The sequence below is a fragment of the Lygodium microphyllum genome, chromosome 9 (genome assembly GCF_053477565.2).
Source record: "Lygodium microphyllum isolate KBCC chromosome 9, Lygodium_microphyllum_v1.1.10, whole genome shotgun sequence".
In the NCBI taxonomy this organism is placed as follows: domain Eukaryota; kingdom Viridiplantae; phylum Streptophyta; class Polypodiopsida; order Schizaeales; family Lygodiaceae; genus Lygodium; species Lygodium microphyllum.
The window spans coordinates 28,101,224-28,110,045 of NC_141143.1; positions in this window are offsets into that span (position 1 = coordinate 28,101,224).

An 8,822-nucleotide genomic window follows, 5' to 3' on the forward strand; every position below is an offset into this window, starting at 1 on the left:
TCTCTCTCTCTCTCTGTGTGTTTACTCTGAGTTGTATTTTGGTTCCTTCTTAGCTTTGGGTATGTTAGCTGTTGCTTGCTTTTCCTAGTTTTATTTTGTGCTTCACTGCTAATTCACATCTACAAGCGCGTCTGATATACAGAGTAGACGCTCTCGTAGACACGCAAGTGTTGAAGATCCATAAAACCTCCTAGGTTTTTTTGAGTTTTGTGGACCTGGCGCGTGTAAGAGTGCGTCTGATCCACAGAGTAGACACGCCTATAGACGCGCTCGCATTAAACAACCACATCTCTTTTGAGGTTTTTTATTCATACACTATTTTCCGCATCTATAATCGCATCTATGTGCGCATGTATATGCACGTGTATATGCGCATGTATGTGCGCATGTATATGCGCGTGTATATGTGCATCTATAAGTGCGTCTATCTTCGAGTGTATATGCACGTCTATATGCGCATGTAGTTTTCACTATAAGTGCACTTGTAGATACGAAATTGTAGACGCGCTAGTAGACACCGTAATAAACGTACCCGGAATTTTTTAACACAATTCAAATATTGCATCTACAAGCGCGTCTATGGAGCCTTTTTGTTGTAGTGTGGCAAGATCCATCTGTTCCTTCTCTTCCCTCCTTAGTCTTTCCTCCTCCTCTTGTCGCTTCTTCCTTCATTCTTCCTTTGTCATTTGAGATTCTTCTTCCGCCTTTTGTAGGCGTTCCTCATCTTCTTTCTACTTCTTCTTCTTGCTTAGAATTTTTAGCAAGATTTTATTTGCTCCTCTTGGGTTGATGGGACCAAACCCTTCCTGCCTTGCTCAGTCTGCTCATTGGACCCCTCCTATTGTTGTTCTGCTTAGAGTTGAGTTTCCTTTTCTCTCGCAGCTCGCTCTATGTTCTCTTTTTGTGGCTCACTCACTTCTTTGTCTCCCACCTTTCTAGCTTTTGGAGATGTTGATGGGCTTTTTGGGATCGCAAAGAGGTAGTGCTCTTGGTTTGAAGATCTCTCTGGAGTCTCACCTACTTCTTCTTCCCTTTTTGTTTCTCCCACGGGTTCTTGGATAATGGCCATCAGCACCCCTCCAAACCCTATCATTGATGTTTTTAATGCACACATTTTTTTATGTGATTCGATCATGGTGGGCTGGTGACTCACCTCTTGTGGGTCTTTGGCTCGATGACAATGCCTTGGTCAATGATTCAATCATTTTGCAGATGTAGGCATTTAGATTTATTTTACCTAGGGCTCCTACTACAATACTTTCAAGCACTGGAATTGGGATTTGGGCCATGAGGGTATTGTATCAATGACTGGAGAACAGTGCATGCACCATCTTGGCCTACAAAACTAGACGGCGGGGTCATGGATATTTGCCAAAATGATCATCAGGATAAATTTGGACTCTCTTTTTTGCCCCTTAAGGAATTTCTCTCACCTCTTTCTCTCTAAAAAGAGATTCCAAAATAATATTAGAATAAGAGATCTTTACAATCAAGCAAATCTCGTATTTGTATTTTCAATAGATTTCACCTATTTTTTATTCTCAAACTGTAGGATAAGGCCACTTTTTCTCAAAATCCTCATAACTTAAAAAATACGATTCTATTTTTTGTAAAAACGAAGCTAATCATTAATATACGACTCTTTAATGTCCTTATGAATTTTCAACAATGAAAATATATTAGAATCATTCTCATCATTCTTGCTTCTTAAAAGGGAAGAAGTTCAAAAACAATATAAAATGATGTACACATCATATTTTAAGATTATTTTTTACCCAGAGATACCTTTTTGACTCTAGAGTTTCCTTGTAAATTTTTATTATGTTTGGACAAGTATATGCCTACTTCTAGGCATTCCTTCATTCCCTCTCAAAGCTCTAGTTTTGTAAAAAATTTTGTGTACTCTTCTCCTTCCCTCCAGAATATGGTTTCTTTTGAAGCAATACTCGGTACTATCTATAACACTCTCTACCCTAGTACAGGCGATCTTAGGAGAGGTTTTGATAGCATTTGCTGAAATCAAATAATCTCTATCCACAACACTCTCTACCCTGCTACAAGCAATCTCCCTCTTCAGTATTGTGCTATAAGATATCTTCCTCTTCAACACTCTATACTACAAGCAATCAAGTGATAATGGAGGTATCTTTTTTAATCTCTATGATATTATTATTCTTCATAGTTGTTGTTTAATCCTTAAGTGTCAATTCATTGAGAGAGAGAGAGAGAGAGAGAGAGAGAGAGAGAGAGAGAGAGAGAGAGAGAGAGAGAGAGAGAGAGAGAAGGGAGGGAGGAAGAGAGAGGACTATGTGAGATGAACTAAGAAAATAAGTGATAGAGTGATAGAGAGTAAATTAGGGTAGAAGATAAGATGATGTTATTGTTCTCCACTAGCCAAGTTTCTATATAAATGTGTTTAAATATCTTTGATCAATTCTTCTTGCATGAGAGAGAGAGAGAGAGAGAGAGAGAGAGAGAATATTTTGGATAGAATAGAAGATAAGATTCAATGCTGATTAGAGGTAGATTAAAAGCTAAGATTACATATAGATTAGGAGTTGATTAAGGTATATCATGACTGAAATCAAGAGAAAGAGACAAGATCCAACTGGGTAAAAAAGAGCACATATATAGTGAATCAAAGGGGTGTAATTGTATGATTTGAGCTAATCCACAATTGTTTGCATGCTACTAGATTGATGTTGACCTGTAACTCCTAGATATTTAGATGTTCTTGCTATTGATAAAAAAATTGGCATTGACTCCTTAGCTTACTATTAATCAAAGGGGTGTAATTGTGTAATGTTAAAATTGGCATATAGTTTATTTATAGGATGTAGGTGTAGGACGTACAAAGAGAAAGAGAGATATTCACCTTCAATTGGAGGATGAATATGCACCAATGTTCAAAAGAACTGTAGAAAGGGATGATGCAATAAGATACAGGATGCAACAAGAAAGAAATGTAGGATAAAAAAACATGGACCTTTGGGTTGATGGATGCATTTATCCACCCAATCCAATCACTCAAAGGCCACCACAATTCGAAGGGCTTACATCATTTGTAAAGTTCGTTTGTGAAGGCAATGAATGATTGTATGGATACACATGCAGACTTGTGACACAAGGATTAGCTAGGGTTCATGAAGCCTTGACAAATATGCAGACAAGATTACAAGGGAATATGTAGTCATTGATGGAAAATGATAGATTATTGGTTGAGAAGGATAGGGAGAACCATAGCTTACAACAAGCAATGTTTGTCATTGAAGATGCAATGCAAGCTACACATGTGTAAAATATGGACTTACAGTCGAAAGTTATGGACTTGGAGAAGGATAATCAAAACATAAAGAGGAAGCTCACAAAAACTTCGGAGATTGGGCCCACTTTAAAAACCAAAGAAAAATATTGGCAGGAATATCTTCTAAAAACAAGTCTTTCGATGCCTAAAAATGTCTTTATAGGAGGTAGACAACTATCAGACCTCCCCTAGATATACCTAACCTAACCCTAAGACTTTGTACGTTGAATGCCAATCCCCAATAAACGACAATGCTCCCTAAGTACATAAACACATATAGCATAAAAGAAACAATACTCATAAAGAAAGAACATCACCTAGACTTGGCAACATGAAGCTTTTGCATAGAAAGGCTCCCTTTAAGTCCTTTATCAAACCTGTTTGATGCAGTCACTAAAATAAAAAACTATTAAACATACCCGCACCAAACAGACAAATGGCCCTCTTGGCCTAAAGAAATATAACATTTCATAATCAACAAACTGGCACTCTTGGCCTTATGGAATAAAACATTAGAACCCAACAAAAATGACTTTCTTGGCCTAACAGATAATCCACAAAATGACCATTCAATAGCATACTACAAAAACAAACTCTTGGTCCTAATATAACTCCACTAAAGCACAATACCTAAGGGCTCTTCATGCCCTATACTAAATGCATCAAGTTATTTCTTAGTCCCCCTACATAACTCACAAGGGGGCCGGTTCGATGAATATGACAATAAAAATGTATATATGTCCATGAAAGAATAGAAAGATGCTTAATTGCTACCTGACTTGTGACCCAAACTAGCCATTGGCGGCCATAATAGGACGTGTGCCACCACAAGAACCCAAAATAGTCTAGGGATAATGTTAGAAGGTAATTGTTAGAGCTCCCCTAGACCAAAATTGAAAAAGACATCGTTAACAAAAGCATAATTGGCCAGGAAATCTACAAAGTGATTCCCCTATTGAGGAACTAACTAACAAGTCACCATCTAAAAAATATGCAACATATCCAAGGTTGCATGATGGTACATTCGTAAGATGGGATCCCACACACTATTAGTCCTATTCAACTGATTGATCACTAATTGTGAGTCATTGTCACCAATAATTGGTGAATACCACCACATCGGGCTACAATCAGCCACATATCATGGCCTTGTATTCTGCCATATTACTAGTAAAAGAGAGTCCTAAATATACTCTCATTTTGATAATAGCCCTACGCCGGGGATCTATAATGACCACACCAATACTCACATGTTTACTAGTGGTCCCTCTAGAAGCTCCATCAAAATACAAAGTATAGATCCAATCTTCATTGATAGACCATGCCATATTAATAAGCTCACTCGTACTAATGATAATCAAGGTCAAACCAAGCAAGAGGATGTATAACATGTATAATCTCTCATTCCTCGTTGAAGTCGATAGGAATGCTAGTTATTATTCTTTGACAATGGTGACAGTGGACCTTAATTTTCCTCGAACCTTGGTGGTAACATTCCTCTAAATATGGATGCTCAAGATAAGGAATGATTCTTCCCATTTGATCATCTTGGTACCTACTGAAAGTTAAAGCTGAATCATGAAGGACCTACATAGGCACCTGTTAGATATGATCAATGCCCCACCCTCATTAGGTGCTACCAATGATCCATGGTGCTCAAAGTTGTAAGGCCCCCATTATGAGGAGAAGCCAAATGTGAGCCCGGACATTGGTTGAGTCCTGACTTGTATATCAGATGAGGTCTATGTGACCGGATGGCAAAAAGGTGACTGTTGTGGGTCTAATCTTTGGGTTAGACAGAGTGGTTAAGCTGGTAGCAACTCGAGGCGCATTGCATCGAGTTGCGGTGTAAGGGAGTTAAAAGGGGCCCCTATTGTGGGGTCCGGGGGCCGCGGAAGCGGCCCCTGGCTGGGGGGTCCCAGGGGGGCCAGTGGCCCCCCTGGCGGGGGTCCGGGGGCAGCACCCCCGGCCCGATGGTAAAGGGAATATTCCCTGGCCGACTAGTGGAGGCTCATATGGTAGGTCGGTCAGCACGCCGACCTAACGACCTTCGCAGGCTATAAAAGCTAAACCCCTTCGCAGCCATCACTCACTCATCTTTCACCCAGTCAGAGTTGTTGTTCCAGCTAGCCTTAAGCTCTTCACCTATCTTCTGTCTAGATCGCCATCTAAGCTTCACACAGTGGAAGCACACGGATGGACAGAGCCATCTTTGTATCAGTTGTTTGGAGTTAAAGAATTTACTGATTCTCCTCTTATCTGTTGTGTACTCTCTATCTCTTTCTTAGATTCTGTTCGCTGCGCCGTGTAATATTTTACATGGTATCAGAGCCCAGGGGGCTCTAGAGATCGGAGAGCGTGCAAGAGGCAAAGGCTTCAACAGCAAAGAGAAACTATGTCGACTCCGGGAAGCGGTTCTAGCGCATCAGGAAGCGGTACAGGAGGTGGTGCTGCTGTACCGGCTATTCAAACACTGAGGATTCGTCCACCAACCTTCAGCGAAGGCAAGTTAGATGGTACAAACTATACCTTGTGGAAGTTCAAAATTACAACTATCCTTGATTCTTATGAGCTTCTGGAGACTGTGCTGGGGTTTGACGCAGAACCACAGCCTACCCCCGACCCATCAAATCCTAGTGTGATGATTCCTCCGAATGCAGATCTTCTACGAACTTGGAAATGAAGGAATGCAGATGCATTGTGTGCCTTAGTTACAAGCTATTCTGATAGTGTTTTGCCTTTGATTCAGCATACAACCAAAGCGTCAGAAGCTTGGAATGTACTAAGGAGTCAGTATGAAACACGAAACCAAACAAGGATTCAAAACTTGGAGAATCAACTAGCAGTGGAGAAGTTTGCTGAAGGAGAGATGGTTGAAGCATTCATCACTCGGATTAAGAATCTGCGCGACCAGATGGCTGGTGCTGGGATACAAAAGACTAACGAAGAGCTAGCTCGGAGGTGTCTTCGGATTTGTCCACAAAAGTTTGATGGACTAGTAACTGCCCTTAATACTCAGATGAGACCTCAAGCTTTGACTTTTGAGGAGTTTTGTGCGTTATTAATGGAGGAGGAGTTGAGGTTGAAAGCCCGAGAAGGAAGCAACAATGGAGATGCTGCATTCTCTGCCAATGCAAAAGGCAAAGGTGTTTCCTCCACCAAAAATGATGGTGACAAAAAGAAGAAGGGCGGCAAGAAGAAGTTTCAAGGAGAGTGCTTCTACTGTAAGAAGAAATGACATGCAATTGCAGATTGTCGTGTCAAGAAGGCAGATGAAAAGAATGGTACCCTTAAAAGTAAAGGGAAAGAGACAGCCAATACGGCTGAAGCAGAGTTGGAATTATTCATGGCGACCATTGAGGAAGTGTGCTCCTCGGCGCAAGAAGAATCTACCACTGACTCTTGGGTGTTGGATAGTGGGGCCTCCCGTCACATGACCAACAAGAAAGGTCTATACAGTTCTATGCAGCCTCTACAAGAATCCATCACTGTGACGGTTGGAAATGATGTTAAATGCCCTGCTGCGGGCACAGTTACTATTTCTTTTGTTGCTGCAAATGGTGAAGTCAAAAAGCTTTCAAATGTGTTGTATGTTCCCGAAATTAGGAGAAATCTCTTATCAGTTGCTGCCATAACTGATCTTGGTCATGAAGTGAGGTTCAAGAAGACAGGTGCAGAAATTATTGATAGTGCTGGCACAATTGTTGGCAAAGGAGAAAGAAGGAACAACCTGTATGAGCTAAGTGCTCTTACAGCCACCGCTGGAGTGGGCACAAGTAAGCTTTGGCATGAAAGGTTTGGACACATCGGATTTGCAGTATTGAAGGAGATGCAAAAGCAAGGTATGGTTGCTCACCTACCTACAATAACTGAATTGAAGGAACCATGTGAAGCTTGTATGATGGGCAAGCAACAGAGAAAGGCATTTCCACAAGAAAGCAAGAATAGAGCACAGGCTCCTCTAGAGTTGGTGCATGCTGACTTGTGTGGTAAGATGCCTACACAGGCCTTGGGGGGATCTTCTTATTTTATGTTGATTGTCGACGACTACAGTAGGAAGATGTGGGTGTACTTCCTTCGTAATAAGGCTCAAGCTTTTGGTAAGTTTAAAGAATGGCTAATACTTGTTGAGAATGAAATAGGGAAAAGTGTGAAGAAATTTAGAACAGATGGTGGTGCTGAGTTCAACTCAAAGGAGTTTGAAGGCTTTTGCAAGAGCAAAGGGATCAAGCGTCAATTGACGACGCCTCACACACCTCAGCAGAATGGTGTTGTGGAATGCAGGAATCGTACCATTGTGGAGATGGCAAGATGCATGCTAAAGGGCAAGGGATTGCCTAACCATTTTTGGGCTGAAGCTGTTAATACTGCAATCTACATTCTAAATCGGAGCTATACAAAGGCTCTCAAGGGAAAAACACCTCATGAGGCTTACACTGGTAAGAAACCATCTGTCTCACATTTCAGAATTTTTGGATGTGAATGTTATGCACATGTTCCAAATGAGAAGAGAAACAAGTTACAACCAAAAAGCAGAAAATGTATCTTCTTGGGTTATAGTGATGAGCAGAAGGCTTACAAGTTATATGACCAAGAGGCAAAGAAGATCATTGCGAGTCGTGATGTGGTGTTCAAGGAGGAGCCGCATACAGTGGAGAAGGAGAAGGCAAGTTCTTCCATTTTATCATCAAGCGAAGAAGTAGTCCATTATGAACCTGTCCCGAGAGCTATCCCTATCCTTAAGGAGGAGGAAGCATCATCTTCAGATGATGAGGAAAAAGTTCACCAACCTGACATCATCCCACCGGAAAAGCCATTGCCGCGCTGGGTGAAGCAGCTCTATGACCACAATAATCCTATGCCTGCATCTGTTGAGGAGAAGGCAGACGGACCAAGGAGGTCTCAGAGAATAGAGGAGCAAAGGAGAGCTTCTGCTCACAGAGTCAATATGGCCTTGATGGTTGAGATTATGAGAGAAATAAAGGAGCCAACTGACTTAGAAGAAGCACTTGCAGATCCATTATGGAAGGATGCTATGCAGGCGGAGTATGATAGCATAATGAAGAATGACACTTGGGAGCTAGTGGATCGACCAGCAAAGCGGAAGGTTATTGGCATCAAGTGGATCTAGAAGGTAAAGTACAAGGCTGATGGTACCTTAGAAAAGTACAAAGCTAGACTAGTTGCCCAAGGATTTTCACAAGTTGAAGGGTTTGATTTTCAAGAGTCATTTGCCCCAACTGCTAGAATGACCACTATTCGCACAGTACTTGCAGTGGCTGCCCACAAGAAGTGGCCAGTGTACCAAATGGATGTTAAGTCAGCGTTCTTAAATGGTAACCTCAAGGAGGAGGTGTACGTGGCTCAGCCACCAGGGTTTGAGGCCCCCCATTCTGAGAATAAAGTGTGTAAACTGAAGAAGGCATTGTATGGGCTTAAACAAGCCCCCAGAGCATGGTACCAGCGGATAGATAGGTTCTTTTTAAACCTAAACTTCAAAAGATGTGCCTCAGATGCT